This window comes from Dermacentor variabilis, chromosome 1 (assembly GCF_050947875.1).
Source record: "Dermacentor variabilis isolate Ectoservices chromosome 1, ASM5094787v1, whole genome shotgun sequence".
NCBI classification, from domain to species: domain Eukaryota; kingdom Metazoa; phylum Arthropoda; class Arachnida; order Ixodida; family Ixodidae; genus Dermacentor; species Dermacentor variabilis.
Window position 1 is genome coordinate 163,843,811 of NC_134568.1, and position 24,808 is coordinate 163,868,618.

Sequence of the window (24,808 nt, forward strand, 5' to 3'; positions counted from 1 at the left end):
TATCGCTGTAACTTGACTTCATAGTAACCTTTAGTGTCCATTTAAGACATCAGGCTATGAAGGCGTAGGCTTTGGTTTTCCAACACACAGCACATCACGTACCGCCTTCGCAATAGCGAAATCGGTGGCGAGACAGGCAAAGGGGTTGAGCGACGCACGAACATTAGTGGCTAACGAGGCCATCTTCGGGCCGATGCGGACGGCGTCGCGCGGCCATTCAGCAGCCGGGGATTGCCCCTATGACGCGTCGCGTGTTCGACGAGTCTGCGTGCCGCTGGAGGAGGAGGCCACGACACGCGCAGATGCGCGCTGCGCGCGAGAAGCCGCGCGGCGCTTATTAGATACGCGCGCGCGGGAAATTACGAAATGGGAGGTCCGGCCGAAGCAGGTGCGTGTGCACAGGCGGAGGTGACTCCCGCGGTGCACTGAAAGCAGCGACTTGTTTTCTCGCTGTTGTTTATGTATAACGGGAGGCTCGCGGCGTGACCCAAAACGCAACCGCGTCCGTGCCATGGAGGCGCTCAACCATGACAGTAATCTTCCACGTCCGGGCGGCTTCTGAATGCATCATGGGCCATCGCTTTCGGTTACGTTCGAGCTCCGGAGGTATCTTCTTTTCCCGGACTTCCGCGTTGTCGCTGCAACCTTTTCCACTGAAATCGTTCTTTCACTCCTTCCAACGGCGTTTTCTTTTCCTTGAAAGAAAGAGAAAAACAAACGTGGCGAGTGGAAAGGAGGAAGAACATGATGTGGCAGACGTGGCTGTCCGAAGGATGGGCGCCTTCGGTTCCAGTGCTTAAGGCAAGCGCTTTATGTGTAACATGTTTCGTCGCGAAAGTTGCAATAATACTTTGGCGCTTAAGAATGCGATGCACGTTGTGGAAGTGAAATGACAGCACTTATGCCAGCCGCCACGCTCCAGTTGCGTTTTCTTTCACTGAGCGCCTTTGAAGCAGTTATTGCCCAGGGACTAACCAACGGAGTATTTTTGAACACGCGCAGAGACGTTGAGAGTGTGCGTGCCTGTCGTGTTGGGGGCTGCACGTTTCACTCTTGCAAGGTAATTTAAAGAAACGAGATGGCGAGCAGATGGGGTAGCTCCTTCCGGGCTTCTGTGCCGTACCCTGCAAGCGATCCGCAGAAAAATCAAATACCTGAAGCTATAAACAGCAGGGTGCTATACATGCATCCTCTAATGGTTTCACATCTCTGATTATAGCACATTTGACACTTCGGCCACCGGTCACTATACTTTTAGACGCTGTTAACTTTTGTCTCCGAGTGTTTATTTATTCTCGAAGTTAAATTTGGTGACTTATAAAGCAGCCGGGCCAGCCTCATGTAGATGCCCCGTAATGTACGAGGTGTAATTTGAATGATACAAGCGAATGCATGGGTATGTAACTTGTGCCGGTGAGCGCGACATGATACATCTGACTGATTGAACTGTGCAGCGGTCGTCACTCACGTTTTTGTTTTCTCCGCGGCTCGTCGGTGAATGCGGTAAAGTTCTGCGCGCGCGGCTGCTCCTTGCTTAAAAAGCTAGGAGCGGAATGAATATATATAATGTAACGCCGATCGCACTAACTTAGAATGTTATGAAATTAATAGAAAGGATTCTGCACATTTGCATCATGAATTTTTTAACGAATTATTCATTCTTGAGCCCAATCCAGATTGGACTTAGACCAGGATGTTAGATATGGCGAGAACATGTCGATTTAGAGAGACGCATTAAGCTTGCTCGTCACAGGCGGCAGCATGCAGCTTTAGTGACCCTTGAGTTAGCTCAAGCGTACGACCGTGTAGAGCATGTAATACTCCTTAACATTTTAAATAACATGAGTTTTCTTCAGTATATTATAAATTGGATATGAATTTTTAAAGGATAGGAAATTTGTTGTTCCGAACGTGGCTTGTTGACGCAAAAATATAATCAAGAGGAGTATTACAAAGAACACTGCAGTCATGCTTAAGAACGCTTGAAGTTTGATTTGCAGATGGCCGCCATGGTTGCTTAGTGGCTACAGTGTTGAGCTGCTAAGCGCGAGGTCGCGGGATCGAATCCCGGCCGCGGCGGCCACATTTCGATGGGGGCGAAAACACCCGTGTACTTAAATTTAGGTACACGTTAAAGAATCCCACATGGTCAATATTTCCGGAGTTCCCTCACTACGGCGTGCCTCATAATAAGAAAATGGTCTTGGCACGTAAAACCCCACAGTTTAATTTAATTTTCCTGGTTCCCAGATATTCGAATGCCGCATTAAGTTAATAAAAGTTCCTTGATTGTGTTTCCATAAAATGTACCGGTGAACACCTCTCTGCAATACCGTTAGGAAGTAGTTTCGCAAGTTGACTTTATCAAATATCTAGGTGTAGTATACGGCGCAAAACTGAGCTGGCGAAAACACATTGATCATGCACACCCTGTTGGACTGAAAAGCAAACTTGGCGGACGTTCCTATGGTCTACGCAGGAATACTCTAATAATGATTTATCGCCTGCACGTACGACCGATACTGGAATTTGGGTGCGGGTTATTCTCTGGTGGGCCGGCATACAAGGTTAACGCCCGGGTTCTTTTAGAGCGGGAGGCTCTTCGGAATTGTCTTTGTTTATCAAAATTTGTTGTTCACAATGTTTTATATCAAGAAGCACGACTGCCTGCTCTTCCCTGCCGATTCGCCATTCTAACAGTAAAAACGCATTTCAACTTCTATGAATCTTCCTTGAGGCGATGACAATATGTATTTATTAGTGAAATTAGGGCCTTTTTCGACGAGCATTGGTTCCGCTTACATAGACCTGAGGTTTTCTTCGTGCAAGCTGAGCTAGATCCACTAAACGTTAATGTACGCGAGAGCATTTGCCCAAACAAGTCCTTGTCTAATATAAAGATTTCATTTGATATTATAGTTCCATTAAATGCCTAATTCCTGCCCACTACATAATGAAATTATATGCTACAAGATAATTTAACGCAATTGGGAATAGATCATGTGATCGCGACTGATGCGTCAACGAGTGAAGAGAAAGCGGGTGTGAGTATTTTATCCGAGTTAATATCCATATGATATGCATTACGCCTCCCGAATTTTACAACAATATTTCTGACTGAACTATCAGCCGTTATCTTAGCTTTTCGAAAACTTCCTTCAAATTTTTCAACAGTGGTTATAGTGACTGATTCACTGTCATAATGCACCTCACTCACTTCATCTGGAGACACCACTGTAGCAATACATTTAGATCATTAACCCCTCCAAGCTTAAGCCCGGTGCGATTGGTATGGATTCCTGGCCATAGTGGTATATCCTTAAGTGAAATGGCAGACACACTTACGCGGACATCTCTTGATGGACCACATATGTCCGTTAGGCCTACTTCGGCTTATGTCACGGCGGTTATATAGGTCTAGAAAAGTTTCCCCTGTCCAACATTCTACAAAACTGAAAATCCAAGCATCGGAATTTAATCATTTCAGCTTTTCATGGTACAATAAATGATGTCCCACACGTAAATTAGACACTTCAAGAACAAAATTACGATGCCACATCCCACCATTAAATTTTTGCCTATACAGGTCTGGTCTGGCACCATCCCCTTTTTGTCCTACCTGCCACCTACTTTCTACTAGGATGCCGTCGAATAAGGAATTAGAAGAATAAATTCGAATTTTCATTCCGAAAATTGGGCATTTCTTTAATTACCCAAAATTTTCTATCCTTCGGGGCTTCTTCATCGGGCTTTAGCCACAGGAACATCTGCTTGGCCATTTGCGACTATCTCTGTTACATACACAAGAAGGCTAGCATGTTAATTGTCGAAATCAATAATTTGATAGCTCATTAGGCCTCTGATTGTGTGTTAGAAATTATTCAAATGCCACAAAAACCACACGCACACAAAAGAATTCCTGTTTATATATAATTACAAATATTTTTATTTCTGTATCTGCCAGGTAAATCTATTTTCTAATTATCAAAAACGTTATACTTCACCCTGATTTACTTTTCTGCTTAGATTTTTTTCTCCCTTTCCCTTTAACCTTTAAACCCTGGCTTCTTGGCCAATACACCGTAGAGGGTAAGCGCCACAAGTGAGGAGCAAGCAAGCAAGAGAGAGAGAGAGAGAGAGTGAGAGACTCTTTATTAGAGAAACAGAGAATTTTGCCGGCTCGTGTACAGCCGCTGGCATGCTACTCTGTATAAGGATGGGGAAGGGGATTAAAAGATTTCAGAAAAGAGTGGAAGAAAAGGAGAATAAAAATACATATGAAATGTGCAAGTGGACTTGATACTGATAGTTACAGGTGACATGGCGGGTAAATTTAGGCTTTTGTATATGAAATTTAGAATCTTTAAAGCTTTCCTATTAGACCAATTTCTGATATGTATTTGAACAGTAAATCCAAAACCCGCCGCTGTTTTGAAGGGCCGGGCTTTGGACCTAGGATGCTGGTAATGTTAAGGGATCGTGGCAAATCATGCCCATTCGTTGCTCCAAAAATTGTCTCTCGTCGCGCTACGCGGGGAATTCTAGTAATATGTACTCCATTGTCTCTAAGTTGGCACAGTTATCACAGTAGGGGTTAGTGGTAAGCCCTATGCGGTAGAGATAATTGTTAGTGTATACCACGTTCAGTCGAAGAAGATGGTACAATGTCTCTAAGTGTCGAGGAAGTGGTCGTGGAATTTTCGTACTCATTTCTGGGTCAATGTACCACAGGAAGTTATCTTAGTGAAGCGGCAGATTCCAGATGCGGTCGTTTTCTTGATAGGCATTTTTTTCGCCATGTTTGAAGCGTCGGCTTTCGTAAAAAATATTCTTTTGAAATTGCGGTATTGGAGTCCATTTCGGGCAGCTTCACCCGCTTTTTCATTTCTCGAAATACCGGCATGGCCATTGGACTGGATTGGATTGGAGAAACTTTATTTATGCCTGCAGTTGGGCGCTCGCGCGCCCCGACGAGGGCCTACGTCATCCTCGATGTTGCCGTTACTCGGCGCGGGTCTCCGCTCGCCGTTGCCGGCTCGCTGGGTCCGTGCCTTTCGAGAGCCTCGAGGACCTGCTGGACGGCCCAGAGCTGATCGTCTCGGTCGTAGCTCTTCGCGGCTGCCTCGCGCCGCGGTGGGAGTGTTCTTGAATTAGCGTCTTCTGGATATTTAATGCAGTCCCACAAGATGTGCGTGTAGTCTGCGGTCTCCCTCCGGCAGACTCTGCACATATCTGTCGGATATGTCTCGGGGTACATGCGATTCATCAATTTCGGGCTCGGTAGCGATCCGGTCTGGAGCTGTCTCAGTACTACCGCCTCCGCTCGACTCAGTCTCGGGTGCGGGGGTGGGAGAGTCCTGCGAGCCAGGCGGTAGGCCTTCGTGATTTCATTGTAATCCGTCATGCGGTCCTTCGTTCCGAACCACGTCGGACGGCATGGCCAGGTATCCACTGGAACTTGATGCAATGCCCAGCAATCTTAGCCTTGTGGTGAAGATCAGCATTGTCAAATGCTGCAGGTTGACTATTACAACGCTTGTGCCTGTTCCCCATACTTTGTAGGGCTGCTTTTGAATCCGTGAAAATCACCCGTCTTTGGCGGCTGCTGTCGAAGTACATACACAAGGGCCTCCTTATTGCCATATAGCTCTGCTGAAGTAGATGATGTCGCTCGCTGAAGACGAAACGAGAATCGTTGCCCTGTAGAGGGAACAAAAAGTCCGCACGATGAGCGATGTGGAGTTGTAGAGCCATCTGTGAAAATGTGTGTTGCGGCTGCGTATTGTTTGTGCATATATTCCAAAGCTATCTGATAAGTCGCCGCATGAGGCATTTTGTTTTTCGCACTGATTCCAGGTATATACGGCACGATTTCCAGTGGGGACAGTGTCCATGGTGAAATGTATCGTGGCATAATTGCGACGCCTGAGCAGGAATCAAAATAGACATGCTTCCGACGGCCTGTCCAAAGCTAGATGTAGCACGAGTTCTAGAAAAATCCTTTAAAGAGTGGGTCTTCGTATGAATGACATGTCGGAGGGGAATTCGAAGCGTCTCCTGTGAAGATACTGTGGTATAAAGTTCGTAAACAGGGATAAGGTGCCTCAGAAAGGCTGGCCAACGTTTCGATAGGAGGACCTATCTTCGTCATGGGCGGCCTCGTCATCCTCGGCGTGTTAGTTTTAAAGGGTTAGTGCAGTGACGTCACGTGCGGGTGTTGCCGCTGGCGACTGGTTTTAAAGAGAGAGACTACCAGAGGAAACAAGCACTGTCGTCCGACGTCTGTGAGCTTTGTTCCCAAGACGAGGGGACAAGAGCGTGAAAGTAAAAAAGTTAAAAGCAGCAACTTAAATCTGAAATTCTCATATGATCAACCAAGACACATTATGCCACCAGCTAACTTTAATTCTTAACCTCACCTACTCTTCCATTTCGAAGAATTTTTTCCTGCCTACTACTCAATTTAATGTGCTCTTTCTGGTTTTTACGTCTATACCAACTGTGAGATTGTTGTGTTCATTATAGGATGTTGTGGCCAAGTACTGCACCAGGGTGGCCAATCCAGCTCTGGTGAGGGAGTGCATTACCGGTTCTGGTCACCGGGATCAGGCCACACTCCAGGCAATTTTATGAACACGCGGATTTTTTTTTAATCCGGTGGAAAATTGCCGGCACCGGGATTCGAACCACGGACGTCTTGCACGCGAGGCGGGTGTTCTACCTCTACACCACCGCTACATACCGTACGCTCACCTTCTGCCATGTACACTTGCCCCCACCCGCTTCCACGCGCGTCACTCTCCTGTTTGTTATTCCGGCTTCGGTCCCCCCTCCCCTTCTCTTTTCCCTTCCTTTTTTTCAATCTATTTTTTGAAACCCCCTCATCAACACATTCCGAAGTCAATACGCCCTTTTCGGCGCCTCAACCTAGAGTATCGCCATCTCTGGATGCCGCCGTAACGACACCTACGTTGAGCGACTGGGGCAATGCCCCTTGAAAGACCATGCCGCTGCCTTTCAGTCACCCCATACATTGCACCGCAGACTCCTCGTCGCCATCTTAACTATTTCAAAATTACTCGACGTATTGCTGCTACGCTACTCAAGTCACTCTTTCAATTCATGTTTTTTTTCTGTGTGTGTGCGTGTGGTTTTTTTTTTGTCTTTTGTGTTACTCGCGCACTGACCGCCTGACCGGCCCCTCTAATGCCACAAAAACAGGCCGCCAACGACTCCCCCTGAATGCTTCCTAACCTCTCGCATCCTCAACACGGTCCCTAGCCCCAGACTTCTTAAAATTTTGTTTCTCTCTTTCTTGTTCTTTTTCTCTCCCCCCTTTTTTTCTGTCTTGGTGCCGCCCTGGCTTCTCCCCCTTTTTTTTCCTTTTTTCCTTTTTTTCTGCTTTTGTTTCTTTTCTCTTCTTCCCGCGTGCCCACTTTCACGCTCTTGTCCCCTCGTCTTGGAAACGAAGCTCACAGACGTCGGACGACAGCGCTTGTTTCCTCTGGTAGTCTCTCTCTTTAAAACCAGTCGCCAGCGACAACACCCGCGCGTGACGTCACTGCACTAACCCTTTAAAACTAACACGCCGAGGATGACGAGGCCGCCCTTGACGAAGACAGGTCCTCCTATCGAAACGTTGGCCAGCCTTTCTGGGGCACCTTATCCCTGTTTACGAACTTTATACCACAGTGCGCTATTCCATCTGTCAGCCCCTTTCTTGTTTTTGGACTCCTGTGAAGATAGTACTTCAAGAGGCAGGCATCCAGTTTCTGCTACAGTTGCAGAGCGGGACGACCCCTTCGGAAGGCATACGCGAGGACAGCTGTTCCGTGCTGCCTCGTCTTCTCTTGCTTGTGGGAGATATTTTGTGCAGGATCAGGAAGTAATACCGCAGTGTTCCGTCGACGTGGGTCTTATCGAGGAGGACCATTGATTGACAGTTGCTGCCCCACTGTGATCCGGCTAAAAATCGGAATACGTGCGATGCCGAGGAAATCTTCTAACTCAGTTTTTTAACTTGAGGCGGCCATGTGAGGTTCCTATCGATCCTCATTCTAAGAAACGTTTGCGCTTTGACTTATGGAAGGGTACGACCTCCCAACACTAGTGGGTATTTTTCCATACACCTCCGCGTGAAAACCATAGCAACGCTTTTGTCGGGGAACAATTTGAGACCCTTAGATTTAGGTAGGCCAATATATTTGCCAGCGCTCTCTGGAAACGTTGTTGGGTGGTACTGCGGGAACGCGCCGCGCTCCAAATGAAGATGTCGTCCGCATACATTGTGATTTTGACGCCACGGGACAGGTTTCTTCTCAGATGAATGAGGACTAAATTAAATAATACCGGGCTTAACACAGCTCCTTGTGGCACTCCCTTCTTGACGGCATAAAGCGTCGTCGGGCCATCCGGGGTACACATGAAAAGTTGGCGTCCTTGAATCCATAGTCTTCAATCCATGCGTAAAGCCGTCCTCCAAGACCAAGGGTTTCCAAAGCGTCAACTATTGCTTTAGGATAGACCGACTCATATGCTGCCTTAATGTCCAAAAATAATGCAGTAGGTGTGTTTTCATAGACCAATTCCTCTTCAATTGATGAGACCAAGGCAATTGCATTATCAACTGCGGACCTATTTTGCCGGAAGCCATTCATTTCCTTCGAGTAAACTCCGACTAAACCAATTTAGTCGTATGTGAATAATCTTTTCGAATAGCTTCCCTATGCAGCTAAGCACAGATATGGGTCTGAAGGAGGCGTAACTTGTCGGCTACTTCCCTGGCTTCAGTATAGGAATGACTTTGGCAATCTTACATTCTGTGGGAACCTTCCCAGTTATCCATGAGGCGTTGTAGTATTCCAGAAGGCGTAGGCGATATGAGTGGCATAGATTTACGAGCTCTTCAATACTCACACCGTCATGGCCAGCTGATGATCGCTTGTTTGCGTCGCCGATTGCTGCCGTGAGCTCTTCAATTGTAAATGGTAATTCTAAGTCAGGAAGGGTCGATCGAGGTGGCCTAGGCTGATGGCTTGCAATTTGCCGAGAAGGTCGTGCCCCGCTGGAAAGGAGCCTACAGTACTGCTCTGCCACCTCTTTCAGGGATGCACGCTCATGAAATGAGAGGGCGATAAAAGGATAAAGCTGTTGCAGCTCTTTGTGAATGCCTCAGACGACTCGCCAGATTTTGCTCAGCGGTTGTCGTATGTTCAGTGTCCCATAAAAGTTCCTCCACCTTTTTCGGTTCAGTTTGGTGAGGTAACACCGTATATGTCTTTGTGCCCGTCGACAAGCTCTGAGGTTTTTGATATTCTTAGTACGTAGGGCCTTCCTTTCGGCACGCCTTCGAATGGGGCATAACCTTTCGAATTCCTCGTCGTTAATAGGCGCATTACAATGCTTAGTGGCAGAGCGGGTACTTTGTTTGAGGCAATGAGCTATCGTCAGTATTAATTCTGCATTCGTGGTCGAGGCTGTGATCCGTTTGTCTACGGCTGCTGTGTAATCTTCCCAGTCTACGGACTTCAGTTTCACTTTTCTGGGCGACGTCCGAAAATGAAGGGCAGAGATTAGGATCGGGTAGTGACCACTACCTCGAGTCTCGAAATATGTACACCATCCGAACATAGGGGCAACTTGACTTGATGTGAATGTGACGTCAATGCAGCTAACAGTCTTCGAATTTTTCAAGTATGTTGACCATAAATGGGAATCCATAAAGGGAATCCATGACCATAAAAGGGAATCGGTACACTCGCGCAAGATACTTGAAGTCTGCTAACTTCAAGCGCCGGCCGCGATCGTTCCACTGGAATATAGTACATATGCGGAAGTGTTTGTTGGTGGACACCTCTTGTGAGGCGATTGTTGGCGAAGTCATCGTTGTTACTGCGAAGAATCACGGCGTTGCGCCGTGAAAGAAGACGACACCAGCGACTCCAAAGCCAGGATGGCCTCTACCTCAGGGATGCTTTTAAATAATGGTCTGGCACGGAGAGTAGCCTTGATTGCTGCGAACATCATGGGAATCAGCATACTTGATATCTCATTTACAGCGCTATCATCTAACAGCTTTTCTCGGTTCTTCATGTTCTTCTGCTGCGACCTTGGGGATACCTGTTGTTGTTGTGGGCTTGCAGCTATATCACTTGAGGACTTTGATTGACTCTTTGCAAATGAAGGACTTTGCTTGTTTTCTCTCACGACTGAGGCGAAAGACTTTTTCGAAGTCATGTCGCTACGCTGCACCGTGTCGTGTTGCTTTTAGTTCGTAGATGTATATATCACAACCGGATTCGGTAGTGGTTCTCGTTGTTTCCGCACTTTTCCCTGGATTTGCTCCATTGTCCGTGCAAGAGTGGCTGATTTCTTTTTGGGACAGCCTCCATATGATGCAGCACGCTCAGCTCCATAGTTTGCACATCGAGGCTGGGAACGTGACGTACACTCCTTATGCGTATGTGCACTAACGCATATCTTGCAGCGAATGGGGCCTTTACAGTATTTCGCTATATGCCCATGTCTTTAACATCTGAAGCATTGAGTAGCGGACCCCATGTATTCCGTGACGGGATAACTGCAGAATCCAAGTGACACTCGGTTTGGTAAAGGGGCGTCCTTAGAGAATTTCAGGATGACCGAGCGTCTTCGGGTTTCCGTTACCACACCATCTTCGTTAGGGACGTACAAAATTTGCCTTTTAGAAGATATGACTCCTTGTTCACTCAAATACTCCTTGAGAACGTCATCCGAGTACTCAACAGGTACGTCCTGTATCCTCCCGTACGTGGAATCTCGAGTAGAAGCTCGAGTATGGAACTCGAGCTTCTACAGGAATATCCGATAGATCTGTCACTGTGAGGAGGCGATTAGCTGCAAGAAGTGTAGACTGTCACCATGAGGCTGCCATCCTTGTTGAGATGATGGCTGAGTATCTTTTCTTGAGCTATCGAAACGGCCGCAGAAGCCAGAATATTCGGTTTTACTTTCCATAAAATGCTGTCAGGCTTAGTTGGCTTGAATATAACAGCAAGACCTGCGGCTCTTTCCTTTTTGTAAGAGACAACGGTGAAGGCTGTCTGGTCCATCTCTTCCTTGTCTCCTGTAGATTCCCTTGTCTCGATCTCATCTTCACGTAGTCTTTTCCTTGCTTGCTCATATTCTCTGAGGTCTACAGAAAGAACATGCTGACCTGATTGCTGATTGCTTGCGATGGATGCCATCAGAGCATCACGAAGGGTGGCCGACGGCGGCGGCTCGCCGCGCTGCTTCGGTCCGGTGCGCTTCGGGAGCCGCTTTCTGTTCTTCTCTCGCACGACGGTGACCCCCAGACCGGCGTTCGGTGAGAGAAAGGCGCAAAGAGTAAGAATGAACTCTACACTTCTTAAAAAAGAATTATAATTACAGACGAGCGTTTGGAAGCGAGCCTATCCCTCGTCTTCTTCTTCCCCCCAAGCAAGCAAGCAAGCAAATGCTGACGGAACAGCCTGCGGGGTGTAATCGCACAGGCACTTGTATACGTGGAGTGAGAGAAAATGACGCCTTCATTGTCAATATTCTTACAGAAATAAGTGCCGAATTACAGAAAAAAACGCATTTTAATGTATTTCACATTTCCTGCAGAAGATGAGCGTTAAGCAATAAGAGGGAGTGACAAGAGATAGGGACAAGGGAAGGGGTTCATAAACCGAGAGCCCTCGCCGGGTAATGGGAAGCCTAGTGACGCCACTGCCTACAACCTTCAACATTTTCCTTCCTCAGGCAGCCTTGAGTCCTAGTGTACGAAATAAAAACTCAAAAGTAACTTAAATTAAATTATGGGGTTTTACGTGCCAAAACCAGTTTCTGATTATGAGGCACGCCGTAGTGAAGGACTCCGGAAATTTCGACCACCTGGGGTTCTTTAACGTGCACCTAAACCTAAGTACACGGGTGTTTTCGTATTTCGCCCCTATCGAAATGCGGCCGCCGTGGCCGGAATTCGATCCCGCGACCTCGTGCTCAGCAGCCCAACACCATAGCCACTGAGCAACCACGGCGGGTAAAAGTAACTTAATCTCCCCAGTATAAACGTGCAAATGTAACCGAAATTGTCGCAACAATCTTCGAAGGGGCGTCCCATGCTGCAGGATTTAGAGCTCCCAATTCGCAACGTTGCTTCTTCAACTACATCTGCTTTAGTTTCACGCGCTTAAGATTACCATATTATATGACAAGAGAACTGAACTTTTTGACTGTGATAGGGCATATTAAATCGATAATGTCTATTTTATCAGTCCTATTTACGCCAAACACCGGGAGTCTTTCGGTTTATTTATAATTAGGGACGGTGGAGTTATATTACCCAAGATTTATTTCGCGTTCTGACCTGCAAAGATTGAAGCTCATTAGGCATGATCCCCGCGTCTGCATCCAAGTGCTTCCCGATCTGCTTTACGAGTGCATGAATTAATTGCAAGGCAGCGAGAAATTCGAGACTCTATATGACGTAAGAAGTACGCAAGTGAGCCTCCTGTCGACGTATGCTGGGTGACAGCCCCTGCTGTATCAGAAGTGGGCATGGTGCCCTAAGAAAAAGAAAATCAAAGTGCTCAGTCTCCTCCCAGTTGTGTCGAAAGAGGAGCAGCATTGTTTTCCTACGAACTGTAATTATGTAATTGTTACTTTTCACAAGTAATATGCCTATAATATGTAGCACAGGGATCGGACACTAAGTCGACTCAATTGATAAATTCGGTGTGCATGGTAATAATTGTGGATTTAAGTTTCCTCCATGATCACAATACCTGTCAGTGCTCCTGTTGTTCCTGTAGCCTAATATACTGTTCTTGTCCTTTCTTTTTTCTCTCTCTAGCTTTCTGTGTATTATACGGACTTGCTCTGTCAGTGTTTTACTTATTGGTTAACCAATAGGTAAAAAAATATGACACATGATGCCATTAAAATGGAATAATTATACTCTTTGGATGGCATCATGTGTCAGTTTTTTCTTTCATCTTAATTTTTTTTAATATTTTCTCTACATATGATTTTAGGATAGCTGGCCCTGTCGGTGGCTAACGTCGCAACTATGAGATTTGATAATAATAGGAAGGAATTAGAGGAAAATTAAGTGCATGAAAATTGAGATGTAAACTACTGTGTACATGAAAAAAACTGACAGAGCCACCTGAAGAACTAAATCAAGCCATAAGGTTTTACATCTTAAATCAACAAAGCGGCTATAAGAGACACCGCAGAGGTGGCACTGTGTTTTTGTAACATCCTCCTACATCTAACTACTCAAGCAATTTTGCATTGTAACCCCACTGGAATGTGGCGACTGTGGTCGGGATAGAAACCGCGACCTCGTACAAACCATTAAAACATAGCCACTAAGCTTTCGCGGCGGGTGAATTTCTTTATAGTGCGGTTAAACCACTCAGCATGTCAGGCAACAATAACGAGCGACGAGGTGAAATCGCGCCCCCAGCGGCGGCTCCATCGGAGTAATGGAAGGCCGTCTCAAAGGTCACGCTTTTGTGTACTGCAAGCGCTGAAAGCGATTGTTCGAGTCAGAAAAACGTCACGGTCGCCATGCGTGGTTGTGTTTTCGCATGTGCGCGCCTTGGCCGTCAGCCCATGATACGAGTAGTTGCTTCTGGCGTTCTCTATTTAGCGCTGCTTTTATCGCGCGAGTGAAAGAACGCTGGGTGCAGTTCAACAACGACGCCCCTGCTGCGCCATTGGGTGCCAGAGCGTGTGGAGCAGGACGTCCGATGTGCGTTTACGACTGTCTAGAAGCAGACGACATAACGCTGGCCCCGCATTTCATGGCACTACCCACAATCCATGCCGAAATGGCGGTTGCCGTCGGGGAAGGGGCCTTAAGCGATTCCAAATTGAAATGTTATTAGAAAGTGTGGGCTGAGAATCCATATATTCTTCGAAGCGCTCCTCACGCCCAGACGGGAATTAAATGTGTCACCCTTGGTCTGATTTTTATCTAAGCAAAAAACCGCACATACTCAACGTCTGTGCACTTTATCAGAAGTCAAAGCCAAAGATTTCACATGAGGTGAAATCTTCGGCATTGACTTCTGTTGAGATCGATCACATGTCAGCCTAAGTGCTCACTGTATTTGTTAGTATACTCATTGAGCTTATTCATCATTGCTTACTCATTCAGACTTGCAAGGTAAATTTTTTTTCCTTTCAGTGGGAAAACCAAAGGGAGTGAATAAATTCGAATACCGCTGCTGTGCACAGGCGCTGAAGTGATTGTATCGCGAATAAAGGCGTTGCGACCATCATTTCTCTGTCTTTGGAGATTGTTACTACGATTTTATTCTGTATTTTATGCTTGTTTATAAAATACAAAATAGACGGTGTCATTTCAAGGCGCAATGGAGTAATTTAAAGTGGTAAAAACAGCGCAATACGGTTCGAATATAAGCCTATCTACGAAAATATAACGCATTAATTCTTGCCGCCTTTCTTGCTCTTTACCTTAAGCACATACAGAAGCAGCACTTTTATTGTATAGGGCTTTCGTAAAACTCTCTCTCTCTCTCTTTCACTCCCCATTCCCCTCCCCACGTGTAGGGTAGCAAACTGGACTCAGTCTGGTTAACCTCCCGGCCTTTCCTTCTTCCCTTCTCTCTCTCTCTCTCTCTGCTGAGTGAATTGCATCGTTATATACAAGTGATTCTTCGTGAACAAGTCATTAACCACCAGTGGGTTTTTTTTTAGAAGTCATCCAATGAACCTCCGAACAGATTTTTATAAAGTGGTTGTAAAATGTTTAGATTTTTTCTCGTCACGAGGAAGGCAAATGAAACTTCGAAGCATTATTATACACTTATAATAAATGTTCTCATTCTGAACTCCTGAGATGTGTAGGCAAAAAATCCAGATTTTTTGTTCTTAACACACAGAACTCGTTTAATGGGGCACTGGATTGCAGAAATTTCTACTCATGCGCCAGAACTTGTATGAATGCACACCCTGGGAACCACCACGCACTCCGTTCTACAAGCATCAGTCCTACGAGCGCGATACCCGGGTCTCAAGGCTTAGCCTAACTGAAAAAAGAAGGGTACTTTATTCCCTTGTGTTTGCGCATGTTCTGTTCTGTACTGTTTTCTATCTCTCAAATATAATATACAACAAAGACACCCGAGAATCATTTGCTGGCATTTATTGCAAGAGCCGCAGTCGCTATAGCACCTCGCCATCCATACTGGCCCGTGTGTTGCAGCAGAAACAACGCGGGCCACAAACCTGACACCAATCTTCTCGCCTGCCCTCCGCTGCACGGCGTTGCTTCACGTTCGCTACCAGAAACGTTAAGGCACGACATTAGCGGCCGGAGCTGCACGCATCACCTCGTAGGAGTTGGTGTATAAGCTCGCTGTTGTTTTTCTTTGTGACTTCTTGACTGCTGCATTTATTTTCTTCGAGTTCGCGGTGTTGCTATGTCATAATGTTCGCATGAATATTTCATATCCATGTCTTGTTAACCTTTCATTCTTATTTATTTCCTATACGGCACCACAGCGCTTTCTTGTAGTGATTTCCTGCAGATATGGGCAACGCTGAAGGAAGTTAGCGGGAGAAATATGCTGTGCGCGTTGGCACCCCAGCGTCATTTCTGCTTCCATTCACACGCAATCATTGCTGCAGAACTTACCAAAAACGCCTTTATATTTGTTGCTTTGCCCAATTAACTATCCCCTACAGGAGCTCCAGCATTATCGTGTGTTAGTGCTACAGTCATTCTGTGTAGAGAGAGTCAGAGAGAGAGAGAGGAAGAAAGGATTTAACCGAAACACGAACGTCGCGGTTTGCTACCCTACACTGTGCAAGAAGTAATGGAAGAATTTCGAATAAAAGCTATGTCGGTGCTCTCTTTAACAAGCGCATACGAAAGCATGGTATTTTCAAGTACTTCTCCTACAAAAAGCCAAGCATTTTATGTTTCTGGCAAGTCAAGGCAGAGAGACGAAACTCGAATATTAGGAACCTTAAAGAAACGTTAATCAAATGGTCTCAGAAAGGTTATGTTAGAATCTCACTCCCTCGTTGTAAAATTATGCGGATCCTACGCACTCTGGAAATTGCAGCGAAGCATTTCGCAAGTAGCTGGCTATCCAATGTCGATAGGGGTTCTGCAAAGCGTTAGCAGGTGGACCGTCGTGTTTGTATAAGGCGTATAACTGTTTCTATGATGCGAGCGTGTGTGATGGCAGCAGCAAGAAGATTGTCACGACGATAGAACGACAGTGACGGCAATTATATAACGACTGATTTCTTGTACTCCAACGAAAAAGAGTCAAACCAATCCAACTAATCGTCAAAACAATTGCAGTGCCCTCATCTGGTGGGCCTTGCGCCCAAGGTACGGAGCTTTGGATTAGTGGTTCCGCACATTTCATTACAGCTGCAACTACACAGGAAGACCCCGAGTAGTGCGTACTTCTGAGAAAGCAGCTGTCTACCACAAAAGCAAAAATGAGGTGAAAGAATGGTGAAACATATGGTTTACAATATAGAGTGCTTGCGAAGTTGGACTTGCATGATGTAACACTCGGTGTAAATAACACAGCTTCGCTGTTCGACCATCTTCATGGACTGGAAGGGGCGGTGATTTTTTTTTTTCGATGGTGTGAGAGGAGCTGAGGGGGCCACGCCACTCCCACCAAAACAGACCTCAAACAGCAGCTGGAAAACGCTATCGCGTTAAAAGGGGTTTATGTTTGAGTTTCCGCGTAACAAAATTGTGTTTTCTCGTACATGCGAATTACAATCCGATGCTATCCTGTTTGTAGGCTGTGTGTAAGTCGACCTTTACGATTTGTCTGGAGCATTTTGCTTTGAGAAATTCAATTAGTTCAGTAACTTCCTTGGGCTACATGGAGGGCCTGCGTGGTTGTGTATGCGTGGTTCGGAATGATTTTTGCCAAAACGACCCTCAACATCAGACGCCGATGCCGTATTTTCTGCGACCTGGGGCTCTTTACGCCATCGCGCTAAAAGGCGGTGCAATTTATTAAAGCGTCTCAAAGCACTAGCAGTGATGAGGGAAGACTGGCAGAAAAAAGTATGTTCATGCTTTTACAAGCAACTTGTTGCTAGGCGATTTAAAGCACGCGAAAGACAGTGGTGAGTTTGACCCACGACTAGGTCAGCTGGTGTACCCCCCAGGTAAACAAGAATTCCGTCACGAGCGCCAATTTCTCGTCTAGTGCTTGGTAGGCCAAACTCCGATAGGAAAAAAAATCAAAGATAAAGTCAAGCCTACTTGAAACGGTTTTTAAATGGTTTTGTTGATGCGCAAGTGGGAAACGCCATCTCCCTTGTCGTCTGCTATGCGCTCGACGAGCACATGACTTTCTCTCCAGGTGCCAACGGACACGTACACCTGGCTTGCATTTTTTTATCAGATCGTTTTCATCATTCATATTGTGTTTTCAAAACGCTTCGGCTCCCAATTTTCTTTTCTTACAACATATGTGCAACGCATCTCTGTGAAAACTTGTATTTTTCTGTTCAAAATGCGGGAGCCAGCAAGTCATGCCCCGCGGCTGTTTTGTTTCGGCAAAACATAAGTAGGCAGAAAAATGTGGATTATGGTCTGTTTTTATTTGCAACCTATGGCACAGCACGGTATTCAATACACAATACAATAATGTAGAGATGTGTACCTCATTAGTCAGTTCAAATTGAGGCATTCTGTACTATGATCCTACATACGTAAGACAGGTTCCTACAATTTCTCAGACAGAAAATTGCTATAGAGGCCATGTTTGTGTGCTGTGCAGAACAGGACTTTACCAAAGCAATTTTTGTCGCAACATTTATTTAGGAATAATAAAAAGATTATCAGCAGGTCCAAATTTTTTGCATTCAAGTATCAAAAACATCCTATTTTATTCCATGCAAAGGGTATACTTGCTAGTCCAACCAACATGCTGTAGGTACTGAATTTTTTGCATAGTTCTTGTGCTAATGTGTCCTAAATATCCAGGAAATTATGTGGAAAATGTCCACAGCCTTTCTTTTCATATGTGGTTTTTTCACAATACAACACGTAAGACCACTAGATCTTCATTCAAAGCTGTAACATTGCGAAAAAGGTATCAATACTACATTCCTCGCCAGCATACTGCAAATGTTTCCTAAAATTTGTAATCCACTTTGTTTGTCGAATCGTCATCTTTCAGTTCCAAAACAATAACAACAAATAGCACTAAGTTTTTTTGTTGTTGTTGTTGAGAGACAGTAAATGCAGAAGAAGCATGCGTCAATCGACAGCTGATCGTCAGTAGAGGTTGGGCAAGGACAGAATGATGCACAAAGGTGTTATTGAACGCGTAGCTTCGGGACATGGAGAAATTTTTCTAAATGCAACGCAAGTCGGTTGCATTCAATGCATCAAGGCAACCTGCTCAGAACGATTCGCTTTTGAATCAGTTTCGAGACCTTCCTCCAATACGCTGAATGTACATTACGCACTTTCTTTAACAGAGCCTATACGCTCCGTTTCGTGCGACTTGCTTGAAACATAGGACAGGTGTTAGAGCAACGTTACGAGTTTCATCAGTGGCTGGAGGTCATCGATAATGATGATTTTGGTGCCGACACAATAGGGAGGCGAAAGCGCATTACAACTTTACAACATCATTAAATTACAGCATTACAACAACACTCGTTTCTGGCACAACATGCTTTCTTTGCACCTTAAGATTATTCGTGACTTTGCCGAGAGGAGCCCCCCCCCTCCCACTTTTGCCATAATAATGAAACCACTAAAGTACAGACGACATTACTACTTGCGCAACTTTACTGCAGTAAGCTCAAGAAGATTCAAGCATTCCAAAATCCATGTATGCTAGCTATGTAATAATCTTTGAAGAGGAGGCTGCAAGTGTGGGAGCAATGAGTCTGCACAAAGAATACGTTGCACGATAGACAGACAGACAGACAGACAGACAGACAGACAGACAGACAGACAGACAGACAGACAGACAGACAGACAGACAGACGGACGGACGGACGGACGGACGGACGGACGGACGGACGGACGGACGGACGGACGGACGGACGGACGGACGGACGGACGGACGGACGGACGGATATTTTATTTTGAGTGTGCCTCAAGAGCCATTGGCCTAAACGAGCGCACACTAGGTCAGATACAAGCACCATGACATGAATGAGACACATTACAGAAAAAGGAAAATCACAAAGACAATACAGACAACAAAACAATAATCTAAAAACATCGATGAAAAACAGAAGTTCGGGCAAATAGGTCCGTGCTATGAAAGGATGAACTAAGTTTATGCAAATATTGAAATATGCCGAAACATATTCTAAAGATAGGCCAATCAGCATATTGCCCTAAGAACTATCGCAATTACAAAAAGAATAAGACATTAATAAGAACCTTTTTCCTATTTTCAAGCTTTTGGAGCTTTCTTTTTGCGGCGGGTTTTCTCTCACGCTATTTTTTGAGATCCAGATTGATGCCATATATGCGAAGCATAATCCTCGTATAGCAGCACTACTGCAGCAGGTCTATGCGACAGTTATTAAAGCAAAATATTTTATAGTGGACTGCTGGTAAGCTTATTTTTCAGTACTCTGGACACACCGCACAACTGCGAGACCGCACGAACGTGCTCCGGAAAATATTTTTCCATGTCCTTCCCTTCCTCTTGCGATAATGGAGCGTCACCTGGCATTGCAAGAGTTGATAGAACTCTGGGCTAACACGATACATCGAGCACGTGCTGGTGGGCGAGCTGGTTATGCATGATTACAGTGAAGGCGCCAAATAAAACAACGGACGAAGGAAGGAGACACGAGACAACTACGAGATAACCACGTCTACGTGGTTGTCTCGTGTCTTCTTCCTTCGTCCGTTGTTTTATTTGAATAAAGCGCTGAATTGTTAGTGCGCCTACGTGGTTGTCCTGTGTTTCCTTCCTTCGTCCGTTTTTTTATTTGGCGCCTTCGTTGTAATCATGACATCTACTTCTCTAGTGCTTCCCTCGTGGTAATCTTTCGGCAGCTCTTTAACTTCGCTGACCTGTGATACATTTGTTTATAATTTCTCAGTCGATTCAAGGGGTCTGCAGTCTCTTGTGAGTATATTATGCGCTTTTGGTCTCGCGGCGGAGTAGAACCTGTAAAGACACAGACATCATCAGAACATCTTGTCCGGCTAGTTGGCAAATTTTTGCCGAAGTTCACGTTGTGTCAAGGGACACTACACACAGGCCCACAGGACAAGTGCAGCGCCCTGTCTAAGGTTGAGTCTCATGTTCCACTGTAAAGCGAATGTTATTCGCAACACGTGTGTGCCATGTGACATCGCTTCACGTTTATGAAAACACGGCATGAAAAGCTTGTTCATTATGAAATTTCTAGTGCACGTGACAAAACGGAGCTGTTTTCGTAAAATAGTACTTTTAATCTATGCAGGTCAGTTCTAACTATACATAGCTGCAGAGAGAGAGAAATAGAAGAGATGAAAGGTAGGGAGGATAACAAGACTACCCTGCACTGGGGAAGTGGTATAGGGGCGAAAAGAGAGAGAGGAGATATAGAGAGCACAGTTTCGCACACATTTGAAGGTTCGCACCGTGTCTACACACGGTTGCCGAGACCTGTCGACTTGAGATACTTCAACAACGCTTTCGTGGCTTTCGGTGCCATTGACGCGTACGGCCATGGTCCAAGGATCTTCATTTTCAAAAATGGTCTAGAGTCCAGCTGGTTCAATGCTGTCGGGAGAGCTTCACGCTCGACGTAGTACTGGGGATAGAGACATAGTATGTGTTCAATCGTTTCTATAGTTCCACAAGTGTCGCACATGGGCGTATTCGCCATTTCAATGTGGAACGAGCAGTCCTTCGTAAATGCCAGCCCGAGCCACAAGCGGCAGAATACTGTTGCCTTACAGCGGGAAACCTTTAATGGCACTTGTAGCTTTAAGAATGGATCAAGCCTATGAAGATTACACTTCGGGAGGTTGGGAGAAAGCCAGTATTTGTGTAATAGCTTTAGCCACGATATGAAGTTTTCTTGCAGCGTCGGTTCGTAATAAGGCTATTGGAACTGGTCGGGCTTCCAGAGGGGCATGCCGGGCAGCTTCGTTGGCGAGGTCATTACCAGCAATGCCGGTATGTCCAGGTAGCCACTGGAATATAATTTCATGCCCTTTAGCGATAGCTTGACGGTGGTCTTGTCTTATTTCATATGTCAGCTGCTCATAAGTCCTATGTTATAGGGCAAAACGTAGACGTTGAAGTGGTGCCTTAGAGTCGCAAAACATTACCTATTTCTGAGTTGTCTCTTGCAGGAGATACTTGACAGCAGCACGCAGGGCAGCAAGCTCTGCCGCCGTTGATGTTGTCATGTGTGGCAGCTTGAATTTCATTGTGGTTTTCGTAGCCGGAATGACAACGGCAACCTGAACAGCTGGTAGATGAGACCATGGTTGCAGGATTTCAAGTAGAAATGTGCCCCCAAAATTTAATAGCCAAATTTCCAAGTTTTAGTGCTGCTACATATTCACGTAACATGTTAAGGATAGCTGGTTTCTCAATAGCTGGCTGAGAATACAAGGCGTCAGTTTTTAGAGCTAGCCTTCTTGATCGATGAAAGCTTTGATTCATCTGATTAAGGATTAGGTAATTGAGTGTTTTACTTACCTTGGCTTGATCTTTCTACGAAATACCCATAAGAAAAAATTTAACTTCTAATAGTTTAAAGCTTCTGGGCAACTAAGCATTGGAATTTTTCTCGGAAAGAATTTCTCTTATAAAGCTGCAAACCTTGCTTAGGGAGAAGACGGCAGTGCGCGGCATGAACTGGCTTCGGCGTGTCGTATGCTGTAGGGCCAAGCGAGGCGCGATATTTTACGAACGTGAATTCGCTGTTACTTTGCGAAAATTATTCGGCTTTTTAGTTTAGCCTAAAATTGCGAACATCACGCACCGCAGACGAGCAAGCGATAACCAGAAACTGACAAGTACACGGTTTCTTGGTGCACCCTGAGCAAATTTTGCTGCCTAACGTGACAGGGCACCCGGCGCCGTAGCCAACGACCAGGAATGGACAGCGCTTGCCGTGCTCATGACATTTGCGCCGTGCCCTGTCAAGTGGTTTTTGTACTCGAATAATGAACTACAGAAGCACAGGCTCGCAACCACTAATAGCTTGCTTTCCTTACCTTCATCCATCCAGGGACCGCTCTTCCACTACAACAGTCGGTACAGCCGACCTCGAGGGTCGTCGTATATAGCCCCTTCCTCTGAAGTGGTCCGAGCAGAGGCCGTAGCCGTTATACAGCTGCTACCATGTCAGCCCTGCCAGGACTTGCCATTTAGCGTAATGTCGCCACATGTCACATCTAAAAAAGTGGCCGAAATACGGCGTGGTCATGATTAAAGAACACCTAAATGCGAAACCAAAGTTCAGAGTACGAAGAAGCGACTAAAAAAAAAATCTGTCCTTCTAGGCACAGATTGAAAAGGGAAGCGAATCCATCTCGTCACATAGATAACTCAAACTTCCGGTAATTCAAAACGCAAACGGTGACCTCCACGTAAATGTTTTTTTTTACTTCTGACGTGTTCATGACCATTCAAATGTGGTAATGTATTAACAAAAAAAAACTGATTACCAGCTCTCCAGCATAACCAGTTTCTGCAGCAAGCATTCATATACATGTGGCAGGTATAAACTGAAAGTTTTCTACTCGTGAAAAAAGTGAAGAGTAACCGCTAACGTTTACCGCAGCGAAATTTCCGTCTGCACGTCAGCTATAGCATCAATCGGCGAAGTAGCTTCAATTTCTTACAACACCGCAGAAAAATGCGCCGCGCTCAACCAAAAAAAATATTAACTTGAAAACAAGCGCGGAAGATCTTTCGTTTCGTCTCACAGCTGTTTTGATAAGGACAGCGTTTTTCTCATACCGACTGCAGAGAAACTGTGCTTACCTTTCGCCCACTGGGAAACGGAAAAATTTCACGATCTGTTGCTCCTCGAGTTGACACATCACACAGGCGCGCGGAATGCCTTGTATCCTTTTCTCACTTTTTCAGACATTGTCGGAACATTCGCAGGCACAGAAGGAAAGTTTTAACCTGCAGAGCATACGAAAAAACACGCAGGAGCATAGAAAGCGCGGGAGCGGACGAGTAGAATGGCAGCCGAAGCGATAAGAGCGAAAGCACAGTCTGTTGGCGAACCATAGAGTTTCATGCAATAATTACTAGAGGGAACTCTCGCGCTGCAGCCGTTGTACCACCATGCGAATGGTGTGAAGTACATGGATTTGTCTGATCTTCGCGTTTGTGGATTCAGACGTTCTTGTGGATTTTTTGATTGCGCTATATAAATCTTATTGCCGTCAATTTCAACGCAATGTATACTCTTCGAAGTGCAGAAGACGCCGCGTACACGCACAATTGCTATTAATTGCAAGGATTGAGCTTGTCCAGGTGGCCAAATCGAAGCGCGCCAAGCGTCTCAAGGCACTGGCATGCCCGCGATAAATTCATAAGGGCGTTTCATTCGCTTGTCGATGCATGCTTCTGTGGCTTAATGGTTTCAGTATCAGGCTTCTGTGTTAGAGTTCCTTTGTTCGAGTCTGACATCGGACACTTTTAATAATGGTTATTTAATTATTTATTACGTAGTACATTGTTGAAAATGACGTGTTTACAAAGCCGTTTGAAGCCAAAAGCACGAAGTTTAGACAAACACATGTACTTCCCATAATTCCCATGCTGGTACAACCGCCCCATTGATACTCCCATAGGCACTGGCGCAAGAGTTCCCTCTAGTAATTATTGTATGAAACTCTCTGGGTGCAACAAATGAAGCGGCCAAATAAAGATGTGCGATACCGAAAAAGGAAATAGGCAAAAGCACATTCCATTTCTACACATAACTCCATCACTTCACTTTATTGTTATGTACATTGAAAAGGTAGAGCCGCAAAAGTTATTGCATTTTCATTTGGCTTTATTGCCAATATCGAAACTAGCCGCATTGTCCAGCCACTGGTTGACCCACCATTCGAGCTTTTCATTCTTGCGTCTGCGGCCTTAATGGAAACCGGCCTGCGCGCATGTGCATTCTCACGGGCTATACGACGTAACGCACGCGACAATCGTCTCAAAGAGTTCGCGTTAGCAACATTGCGGCCTAATTAAACCTTCTGGGGCTTTTGTATACGTCGGAGTGTGTTTGGACGTGGAGTTGTAAGAGCCTCATTAGCTCGTTTATTTCTTTATGTTACTCACAATAGTCATTTAAGCCTTGACGTAATTGCCATTAAAGACAGGAAAAGCGTCCTATTTCAAGCGATGATTATACAGAAACTTCTTATTCATTTTTTCCCGCCTTTCTTTTACTGCTCAGTGCTCTTTGCCCAGCCCAGTCACGATGTTCTGAAGCGGCTTCGCAAAACATAAGTTTCTCCTTGATGCAAAACGCTCTTTCATGAACCTTGTAGTGAAATATTACCTTTAAAAGCAAGATTGCAAAGAAAGCTATTTTGTGCCTTCTGTTAACTTAGGTGTTTTTGATGCGCCACAGACAATTTAACACCCTTTTATTGGCTATAAAGACATCATCCTGTATTGGGATTCTCTCCAACGAATTCTAAAGGAAGCCCTCGGTATGAATACTCATACTGTGCGACGCGTAGTTAGCCTCTCATAATTTACCTATCTACAAATTTTTTCTCATGGAATTCCAAGTTTGGTAAACGCGCGAGTGATGGTCCACGACGTCAAACCAA

General features: G+C 45.4%; 1 protein-coding gene across 1 annotated transcript in view; it reads right to left on the reverse strand.

Moving 5' to 3' along the window:
• LOC142572357 (uncharacterized) overlaps window positions 1-22,291 on the reverse strand; it is a 70,321-nt gene extending 48,030 nt beyond the window's left edge. The window contains exon 1 of the mRNA XM_075681421.1: window positions 22,226-22,291. The gene's annotated coding sequence lies outside the window, so the exon portion shown is untranslated. The remainder of the gene's footprint in view (window positions 1-22,225) is intronic.
• Window positions 22,292-24,808: the final 2,517 nt, after the last annotated feature.